General features: G+C 48.3%; 1 protein-coding gene across 1 annotated transcript in view; it reads right to left on the bottom strand.

Moving 5' to 3' along the window:
• Positions 1 to 5212: 5212 nt before the first annotated feature.
• LOC149342511 (uncharacterized) overlaps positions 5213 to 10876 on the bottom strand; it is a 134515-nt gene continuing 128851 nt past the window's right edge. The window contains exon 4 of the mRNA XM_089544900.1: positions 5213 to 5516. The gene's annotated coding sequence lies outside the window, so the exon portion shown is untranslated. The remainder of the gene's footprint in view (positions 5517 to 10876) is intronic.

Here is a 10876-nt window from a genome sequence, read left to right as displayed (position 1 = left end):
TGATATACCTTAAAAAAAAAAAGTTAAAGTCTTACCGAGCGTCGCAACTTCGATTAGACACAATTCTTGAGGGGCGTGGCGCAAGTACGCTTCCGTGTGCCTTACGTGTAAATGGTATTTGTAGAATGCTCCGCGACAATCTCTGCGGACTAAATTGCCGCACTTGCAGATGACAGAACTTTACGGGTACAGGTAGTGACAAGTTTAAAGCACAGGGGATGGTGCCTACGCCATTGACAAAAACGAAACAATACGCACCATCGTCGTCATCATCGTTACTGGCCGCTCTTCATGCCTGGTGTCTTTGTTCCCACTATCGAAGTCCTCCAGAAAAGAGGGGCTGCATCTTGTAGGCGGGACGATGATTCGAGATCCAGCGCATGTATTGAGCACACGGAACGCTGACGGGCGTTTAACGCAGCAGTACAGAAGCGCCCCAGTGATCGCAGTGGCAAGTTTATGTGACCGCATGGGGACGTGCAAAGGCGGCCGAACACGTCGGTTCGGCTGAAGAAGAAAACCGGACGAACGCCACTCTAAACACGTGGGAGGCCTGGACAAGACCCATTAGAAGAGTGAAGAGGATCTATCAGATAACAAGCTGCAATGATCCCACACAGCCTTTCATGAGGGTGCCAACTCAGATGGACCGCAATTTTTTCTTTCGTGCAAAAAAAACGAATAGGAGCTCGCCCTCCATGCGTAAACCCCTCCGAAGTCATATGTTGTGTGCATTCAAGACACCATGGCCCTGTGCTCGGATGTCGACGACTGCACGTCCAAATCTGAAAAGATTGAGCACGTCCTAAAAAATGGCTGAGGCTTAACTTGGTTAGGCCTGGAGAATGCGAAGCATCATCGTGTCGCGTAATTTGGAGGCGCACAACCACAGCGACGGCGCGAGGTGGGCCCCCGTTTCTCCACTGTCGTGACGTCATCGTGTCACGTGGTGTGACGTCATGTATCACGTGATTTGGAGGCGCACAACCACAGCGACGGCGCGAGGTGGGCCCCCCCTTTCTCCACTGTCGTGACGTCATCGTGTCACGTGGTGTGACGTCATGTATCACGTGATTTGGAGGCGCACAACCACAGCGACGGCGCGAGGTGGGCCCCCGTTTCTCCACTGCCGTGACGTCATCGTGTCACGTGGTGTGGCATCATCGTGTCACGCGGTGTGACGTCATGTATCACGTGATTTGGAGGCGCACAACCACAGCGACGACGCGAGGTGGGCCCCCGTTTCTCCACTGTCGTGACGTCATCGTGTCACGTGGTGTGACGTCATGTATCACGTGATTTGGAGGCGCATAACCACGGTGAAGGGCTGAAGTGGTAGCTAAAGTAGTATGCTTCGCATAATATATTACCGACGACTGCTTGAATTGGGTCGTTTATAAGGACTGCGCGATGGTTGACGTGATTCTCAAGAAATGCCGCGGAGTTGAACGGGCGAAGAGCCCCCGCATTGCGCAGCAATTCACGGGGCTCCTGAATACTGCAGAAACTTCGCCGCGTGAAGACGTCCCGCCATCAGAAAATTTGACGTGACTTGTCCGTCGAGAGATATGGGTAAGGGCGCTTGCCGTCTTGCAGCCGCCTTCGCCTGACGCCGCTGCTACCATATCCCTCATACAAGCAGCTGTTCGCTAGGAATTCGCCATGAGCTTCCCAACTGTCTGCTTTCTGAGTCCTCTAGATGTTCGTTGGGCTCTACGTGAGTTCCGCGCCGGCAACTCACTCCACTGCCAGAACTAGGCTTGTCATTCACAACAACCGAAATAGCTATACCACTAACCTATTACTTTGTGGTTTTAGGTTATGGCTTTACCGCAGGCGATGACAAGTGTCTGTACACATCGCACTCATCTTTTGTAGCGAGAGCTACACTACGCTACCCAGCCGACCATTTCGCCGTGAGCCTGGGCGGCCGACAGTGCGCATGCGCGAAACCAGAGAGGAGCAGCAGGTGCGCGGCTGCAGGGACCACTCCGCCACGAAGGCTCTAGGTTTGAGCGTGAATAAAGGTGCATCTAGTGAATGCATGGGTTGTATAAATAAAACAAAAGAAATAAAAAAGAGCACAAATAAGAAAATAAAAAATTAAAAACAATAAACATAGGAAAACAAAAATAAAATGAAAATGAAAAAGAACGAAAAATTAAAAAATAAAAACAAACAATATATGAAAAATAAATAACAAATAAAATCAAACAGTGCGCCAGGAAAAGCTTTCGCTTTGCAGCACTTTGGAGAGCCAAAGTTCCCCCTAAATTTTTTTTTTCTCTGCACATGGCTAAACAGGAGCGCCATATGTTTTTGTTCCCCGCCGCCCTCCCATAGATGTTGACCGATGATGCAGATGCAGTTAATGTAATGCAACATACAGCCATGTTCCGTTTATAATGAAGCTTGCTCTCTCTCTTACTCTCCTACAGTTCCTTCAATATTATTTCGTTCCTATATTATATATTATTTCCTTATTTCCAATGCTCATTTCCTTCAATATTATTTAATTAGTTACTTCTCTCACTCAAGAAATTTATTGATTCGATAGTGGGTTGTCAGTGCCCGTTAAAGAACCCCAGGTGGCCAAAATTCCCGGAGCCCTTCACTACGGCGTCCCTAAGAGCCTGAGTCGCTTTGCGACGTTACACCCCATAAACCAAACCTGATCAATTTAAACGCTTAATTTGTTTCTTGGAGCTTAACAACATCTAAAGCAAACAACGCCCACTTTCATACGAGACTTGAACGACAGCGTTCACTGAACGCCGAAAATAAATCGCTGCCATGTGGATCGTTCGAAGCGGCGTAGCCGTTTTCGTGCTCTCCTGCTTATTAATTTGCCGCGTCTAGTATCGCTCGCATCGAACGCGACAGAGTGGGTGGAGGCGGCTCGGCGTCCGCCGCTAAGCTTGAGTGACTTGCGGCGGGGGCTCGCGTGTCGCAGCCCCGCGGTCGACGTCCCTCCGTCGTGCTTCGGCGGAGGACAGCTTGGGCGTTCTCCTCAGCCTAGAGGGTGGACGACGTCGCGTGACTCACAGTTTGAGTCGACGGGCGCGCTTCACGTGAAGAGGGTGGACGTCGCAAGCCGGCCCGCCGGATAGTCAGGCCCCCGGTGATACGTTCTCGCTCGAGCAGATGCGTCTGATTGATGCTTGCGCAATAGAAAGGGATCTCCTCGAGTGAGAAAAAGGCAGAAGTAAGCTACGCATGGGTGCACAGGAGTATGGAGAAGAGCGCATGGGGGAAGACGCGGAGGGTCATCCACCTCTCCGGCATCTTACGTTGCGTGCTGTGGTGCTTCTTGCTCTAGTGCACACGTACAGTCTTTGTCAAAAGTTTAGAGCCCAGGGGATTCACTTCTAAGCTTCATATTGGGACTCCAGTAGCATTCATAGAAGTCCTACCTATTGCAGGAGGCAGCACTAGAAATCTTCTTATGTGCAGGAAATTTGGAGCGCTAAAGATCCAATAAGAACGACACAGCGTGGCTCAAAAGAAAACCCCCTGGGCTCCAAACTTTTCACAAAGCTTGTTCGTAACAGATTTGGCGGCATATTTGGAGATATCTAGTTTCGACACATCGCAAGGTCGACAGGTTTGGTTTGGGTGGTCTTCGGACTGCGTCTGAAGATCCAAGTTTATGACCGCGCCAATTTTGTTAACAAAGAGATGTGCCTTTAGTTGCGGAAGGTATTTTTGAGTTGCTTTATTATATTTCCATCTCTCAGCATACGCAACAAGAAATGTACGCCAAAAGTGCCGCAGAGCTCGCAGAAAAAATCACATTGCTGGAAACGGGATGCAAAGGCGTGAATTTTGAAAGCCAATTGAAGCAGAACAACTGCGTCTCACTGAACACGTGTTCGGTGATGCCCGCAATTGTCTTTCACTCAGTTCGTTGTCCATACTTCTTTCCTGGACGTTTTACGCTCCTGGAGTGTTGTTCTAATTGTTCTGAACTTCAAGAAAATTCAGGCTTGCCGCCAAAATTTCATCGCTACCGTAATCTGCTCTCACGTATGTAGTACTTACGTTTGCAGCGTTATTCCTTACCGCTCTCCTAGTTGTCCTGGTTTTACTTGTTCTTAGGTGCCTCGTTTCAAGCTCAAAAGGAAGCCTAGAAATTTCGTTGTACAGTTAATTTTGTAACAAGAATAATCATATTTATTTGCCATTGTGCATTACATTATGGCATGATGCCCATAGTAAAAGCTGCTTTTGACAGCTTCACTACGCGATTTAATTAAGGAATTACTTCAGCAACTTAAATTCGGCTTGTTGTGAGATGTAATTAAAGACGCACTATTATTTTCGTAATTATAGAATGCTTAGCCTCTACACGTCCACAATTCATCTACAAAAATTGCTCCTAAATAGAGAGTGTAAATATAAATGGTAGTTTGCGCCCAAGGAAAAAGGTTGGGGTCATCGTTAACCTAGAAATTCTCAACCACCTTGCAGCCGATTGGGCGACATTCTTCATGTTAATTCTATGTTTCATGTTGGCATACAGGGTTTTTTTTTTCAGCGAAGTTATCAAATTACAGCGTCACATCTACTGATCGAAAACATACTTCACAAAACCATACAGGGTTTTTTTTTTCAGCGAAGTTATCAAATTACAGCGTCACATCTACTGATCGAAAACATACTTCACAAAACCATCTCTGCGTGCGCCTTTTTACAAACTTGTGTACGCTGCAAAGATGCACTAATGATTTAATGTGCCCTGCGCAAATGAGCTGTATATACTGCGGGGCACAGAGTGCACATGTTCTAAGCCAGCTTTTATTCTTTTTGCAATGCCTGATGACTACACTCACACCTCCTGGCACGAGCGAAAGTTGGCCAACAATATCATTATACTGCCCAGGCACGATGGCGACCAATTATTGTCGCTCTGGAACCGCCACAAAAGTTACCAGATGACCAAGCATGCTGATTAAATGTGATATCGGCATCAAAAGTTCGGAGGATGCAGTGACAGTGGAAAGTACGAATTTCCCGCGAGTTCGAAGTGAACTTTTTGGAACTGACCCGTGCACACCGCGCTCCGGATATGGAACTGCAGACTAGAAAGTTCGGTCTCTGACTGCCAGCTGAAGCCAGGCTAACATTCGGATTTTTCTTAAATCCGGTATCCCACAAACTTAGAGTGCCAAAAGTCCATACACGGACGTATGGCGAAGCATGATCCAACGTATCTGTAAACCACTCCAGTTTATTTATATTCTGCAAACAACCAAAGCTAATGAAAGGCCTTTACACGTTCTTCTTTGGGTGGAGGAGATGAAAGCGGAGTAAAGAAATAGACTAGCTGAAACAAAAAGACGATGCAAACTAATCACTGCTATTTCCTGCAAAATGAAAACACGCACACACACAGGCTACTCTCTGTGCACCGTTAAAAATATCGACTTTTTTTGTTTTTGCATAATGGGTGACGTGTAGACAAGGCCTGGTCGAGATCTTCTTGCCTGGATCTGCATCAGCGGGAGTCTGGATATCTGAAATGGTAAAAAAAAAAAAAGCGACACTATTAGTGCGAGTAACAGCACTTCATAAACCACGATCGCTTAAATGTAAAATGTATCGCACTTGACACTTGACGCCACTGCAGTTCACAGTCATACAGCCAAACGCATGAGGAACAGTCACACTTTCGTATATTTCCTAGGCCATTACAGAGGTACCACCTTAGGAATAGAAAGCACTATTCTTGCCAACGTTGAACAAGTTTCGTAACTTTCTAAACCGGAGATTGCAAACTCGTCTTGTCCAATTTGACGACCTCTCATTAGTGTCTTATGACATGCCTGCTCGCCTCTAACGTGATTATAATATAAATAGTACAGTCGAGGTGTCTACGGCATTAGTCATTCTCAAGGGTGGCGTTTAACTATATAAGTCATCCATGCGGCCGTTGTAAAGGCCTAATTTCCCCAAGAACTAATCAGCTTTGCTGTCGGAAATCTTCGGTAGAATTTCTAATACAGTAGTCAGCTGAACAGAATAACACAAGATACGAAATTTAGAAAAAAAGCAGTACCAGAAGTATATCTGAAGAACGATCTTAGTGAACTGAAGCGAAATGCGAGAAAGCGAATTTAGTGAAATGAAGCGATATGCTTATAATCCAGATGGCTAGAGATGACGTAATGAAAGAAAAGGGGAAGGAAGGGATGTAATATATTTCAGCCTTGCGGATGATTGCGCTTTGAAGAAAAACAATGCATAACATGATTACATTGAACGCACGGAGATGTTCCTCCAGTACCTAAGCACGCAAGCAATAATCGAGCGCGTTTCTAGGTAGAGTAGATACCCTGATTGAAACTTGGTTCAGCGCAAAAGACGAACACAGAGAAAGAAAACGACACACACGTCTTTTGCGCTGAACCAAGTTTCAACCATGTCCTACCAACTAGCCCAGCACAAAGTTTTGTTATAGATACCCTAAGGCTGCTTCGTTTGCTTTGAACGGTAGTAAGTAAAAATAAAGAAAACCGCTTTAAAAAAATACGGGACGGCACGTCCGTACAAAAACGTACATGGACACGTTCACCGCAATCCCAGCTGCGAGATGCGTAGTATCAAGTGATGGGAGGTGGGCTATATCGCAAGCAAACTTTGCTATCTTAGAGCAGCCCCGTGATGGCTATTCTCAAAGATGGCAGTGAGGCTGGGGCTCTGGAAAGAAATTCAACTGCACACTTTGAACTTTCATCTCAAGTTTTCGTTTGAAGACTGCCTGCCCACCTTCAAAATGAATTCGAGAGTAAGACATAATCCCCGCGTGAGCCGCAGGCTTTCAATCCGCGTGAAAATCCACGAGAAATTTACGAGCTGAGCGTGAAATCCAAGTTCAAATTCAGCGGGCGTGCCTTCGAGCTGAAATTGCGAACAAAACCAAAAGGGGCGTAGAAGAGAAACCCAAAACCGAATGTTTCAAACCCAGACTCGAACCGGATAACTGTTTTGGAAGCGCACGAGACTCCCGGATTGAAATCCAGCGTCCTGGAAATCCCTGAGCAACCAGGCTGCGTAAACACGAATCACGTTAGGAAGAAGAACCGGCCAGAGTCGTCTCCTTCTCGTGTGAGAAATAGCGATGGCCCAAAAATTCAAACCTTAAAAACAAGTACGTTGAGAAAAGCTCTAGAGAGGCGACTAATCTGAACGCGTGAATCCCGCTTCAAATCGAATGGAAACAAAGGCAGCCACCCATCGAGCAGAGGCAAAGAACCGGCAAGGGCCCCAGCGAGATCACTGCGCGCGGATACGAAGCGAAGATTTTTCAGTGTATCCAGTCTCTCTTCAAACACGAAAAACCTCGTACACGACGGTTTTCCTTCAAAGACGAAGCACCACCGCTAGTCGTTTGTTCGCCCGGTATACGGTGTGCTGTATGAAATGTGTGAGGTATAAGGCGAACGCGCCTCGCTTCCTGTATCCGGGAGTGCCTTTGTATGAGGATGAGGAGAATGATGAGAATGGCGAGGAAAAAACAAAGCATACAATCAAAAGCAATGATAATACTTTAGAGCATAGGCAGGCTAGACCACTCCCGAGCCAAGCGGCGAGAACTGAAAGTATAGTCATTCCCTCGACACGCAGTGTCTTCATGTCGGAGTAAAGGAAACACTCTTCGTTTTCCGTTCGGCTTGGGGAGCATGGGGGGGGGGGGGGGGGGGGGGGGGGGGGGGGGGGGGGGGGGGGGGGGGGACTGAGGAGAAGACGCAAAGAGAAGCGGGACACTGCGGCGCATATCTGAACGTACACGACGGCGATTTATTGAACGCCCGTGTTTCCCTTGCAAGCGCGCGACGCGGCTCTCGAAGCTGCCTCGTGGCGCGGGGAAGTTGCTGCGGCGTCCGAGGAATTTGTTCCTCACCAAGAAAGATATGTGGCGTCGCAGCCCGTTGGCTGGGACGCTGCGACGTTCGGCATACGGTGCGCAGACCGCCTATCTCATACATAACGGAACGGAGCTCCAGCGCCGCCCTGGCCGTTTCTGTCCCGTATCGCGCGTCGAGGGGAACACGGTGCATTTATCAAAGTTCGCGAATGCGCGTTGAGCCCGGACAAAACAAACAAACAGGCTGGCGGCGGCAGTGGTGTGCTCGCGCATGTGCAGTGTTGTGTGTGCGTGCGCGTGCGCTTGCGAGCCTCGCCACGTTGCCGGCCCGCAACGCGAGGGCTTCGGCGTGACTGCGCGCACGTCACATGTCGTGCGCGGTAGAGAGTCCCCGTGCTCGAGCCCTGAGGCCTTTGTTTACGCTTCCGCTCACCGACAGAGGAAAAGGGGAGAGCTCAAGCGCTGCCGGCGTCGCCAATGATATGCGTGCGCATTTACTGCCGGGTTTTCTTTATCTTTTCGCGTTCTCCTGCGGTCTTGGATACTCTGGTTTACTCGGGGTGACTGCGGTTCATCGTGTGCCGCAAACCAAGAGCTTCCCTCTTTTGCTTGGATGGTAACTTATTGTGATATAAAGCCTAGAAATATTGTTGTGAGAAAGAATACATTTACAGATAGAAAAGAACAGCTGCGAGCGGCACCTCCCACTCCTCCCACTCGTGCCATCGCTCATTGTCGTCGTCGTCTACCCGCTTCAATATGAATACGTACACTGAGGTTGAAAGAAACTAAAATGACAAGGTAAATATTCAGAACCTAAGGTCGTATTAGAAACTTCAGAATTATTTTACTAAATACGCCAGCATCTGTACAGGGGCGATGGGTGGCACACCTATATGTTTAAATAATTGCAGCAGGTCTACTAGTTATTCACAGTGGGAAAATAGTCTCAAATATATCTGGCGTCAACCGCCAATGCGGTGTCTCAGTGGTTGTGGTGCTCGCCTACTGACCAGTAAGACGTGGGTTCAACCACCTACGGCGGGCGCATTTCGACGGAGGCGAAATGCTAGAAGCCCGCGTAGTGTGCGATGTCGGTGCACACTAAAGAAAGTATGTCATTAAGCGTAGTAAGCTGGACTAGTCGGTTGCTACTAGAATTCTGACACATTCTGGAGGCTAAAAAAGACACGGCGTTCGTCCTGTCTCCTCTACCTTCGTACGTGTCTTTTTTAGCCGCTGAAATGCCTCACGTTAAAGAACCCCAGGAGGTCGAAATTATCCGGAGCCCTCCCTTCCGAAGCCCTCCCTCGAAATTATCCGGAGCCCTCCCTTCCGAAGCCCTCCCTCGAAATTATCCGGAGCCCTCCCTTCCGAAGCCCTCCCTCGAAATTATCCGGAGCGTCCCTCTTAGCCTGAATCACTTTGGGACGTAAACCTCATAAAACCAAACCATGTGCGGTGTCTATTTTCTTATATACATGTAGTGTGTTTTCCCTCCAACTGAGTATGACAGAAATTTTATTCACGTTTCGTTTCGGCCGGCTTAAGCACGGAATATGTATCTCGGAAGTACCACGAAGCGCACACAAAAATATTTATTCCTCCTTTCTATACCTTGGCCAACCTATGCAGGAGTACAGTTGAGCTTACTCATACAAACAATACAAAGCAAGTCTTTTCCACACAAAAATAACTCAGTGGTCTTGTTAGAGTACCGTGGGCGTTATGGGAAAGTGCTTCCAGCATGCAGACACCGGTTATGTTCCCAAGAACCGCCGTGACCTGAAGAAGATTCAGAACGCTCGAAGATCCGCGAATCGTTACGAAAAAAAAACGAGTAGAAAAGGCTAGCGCAGTCGGGAAAACTTGAAATAAGGAATCATTCTCCCTCACATTTGTGATTACTGCGCTTGATCTCGCTGACTGCCGGCCCATCTCCTGGCCTTTCGCATTTCGCTTCTTCCTCCGCAGGCACGTGCGTCTCCACCCCCGGCCCCCCCTCCTCCAGGTAATCACAGCGCAGAGTATATAACGCATTGTTTTCAGATCCACGCCGTTTCGCAACTGGGCAGGCTCTCTGGAGTCCGCGGCTCATTTGTAGCCTCCGGGCTGTCTTATTGCGCTTGCCTCCCGTTTCCGTTTCCCGACTGTTTTCCTTTGCTGTCTCTAACCGAGGCCCCTGCAGCTTTTCTTGGTCATATCTAGAGTGCGCCGCGAAACAACTCCTGCCCGGGAAAGGGATTCAAGCTTGGCGCCGAGCAGCGGCTATTTGTTTGAGGCCGAGGGAGATGTTGGAAGGTGAGCGGGTAGAGGGGGGGTCATGACAGAGCGTCTCCGCACGTGCGCAGGCCGGAGCAGTTTCTCACCGGTTTTGACGGCGTTCCTGGCGCGTTCACAAAGGAACGCGGTTCCTTCCCCCTCTTCGATCGACAAGCAATAACTCTCGACCGGCTCCCCGAATCCTGGGCTCATTCTTGTTTGCACCGAGTGGCCCGGCAGGTCCTTTGTCATTACCGGCTGATGTCTTCCTTGGTTTTGTTATCTCGGCTTGGGCATCGTTAAAATAGGGAGCGGGGTAGGTATGCGCCCGTGCCTTGAACGAGGGAGCGACGACAAGAGCTGGTTGGTATTAGCGCGGAAGAACTCTCGACGTGTTTCAGCTGTCGCTATCGTTTATTTTACCACGCTGAAGGAAATAAGCTTAGACGGTAGCCAAACAGGTCACTGATGCTATAGGCGTGTTTAGAAACATCGAGAAACACGGCTCCTTTAAGAAATTAGTTATGGGCGTCTATGCGCTACTCGTCATTTTCTGAAAGTAGCCTCCTTTATTCATTTGTTCAATCATTTACTTTGTCACAATAATCGATTAGGGGACCTTAATTAGTAAGAGCCTTTTTTTATCAGAGCAGTTCATGCACTACATTCGTGAGAGCAGCAACATTGTTCATTGTAGCAATAATGCAATGCCGTTGCTGTAACTTCTGTATCAGTAACAAATCAATT

This window comes from Amblyomma mixtum, chromosome 5, assembly GCF_055824585.1.
Source record: "Amblyomma mixtum isolate Tamu chromosome 5, ASM5582458v1, whole genome shotgun sequence".
Taxonomy (NCBI): Eukaryota; Metazoa; Arthropoda; class Arachnida; order Ixodida; family Ixodidae; genus Amblyomma; species Amblyomma mixtum.
The sequence above is the reverse complement of the archived record's forward strand: the minus strand, read 5'-3'. Positions and strand labels throughout refer to the sequence as shown.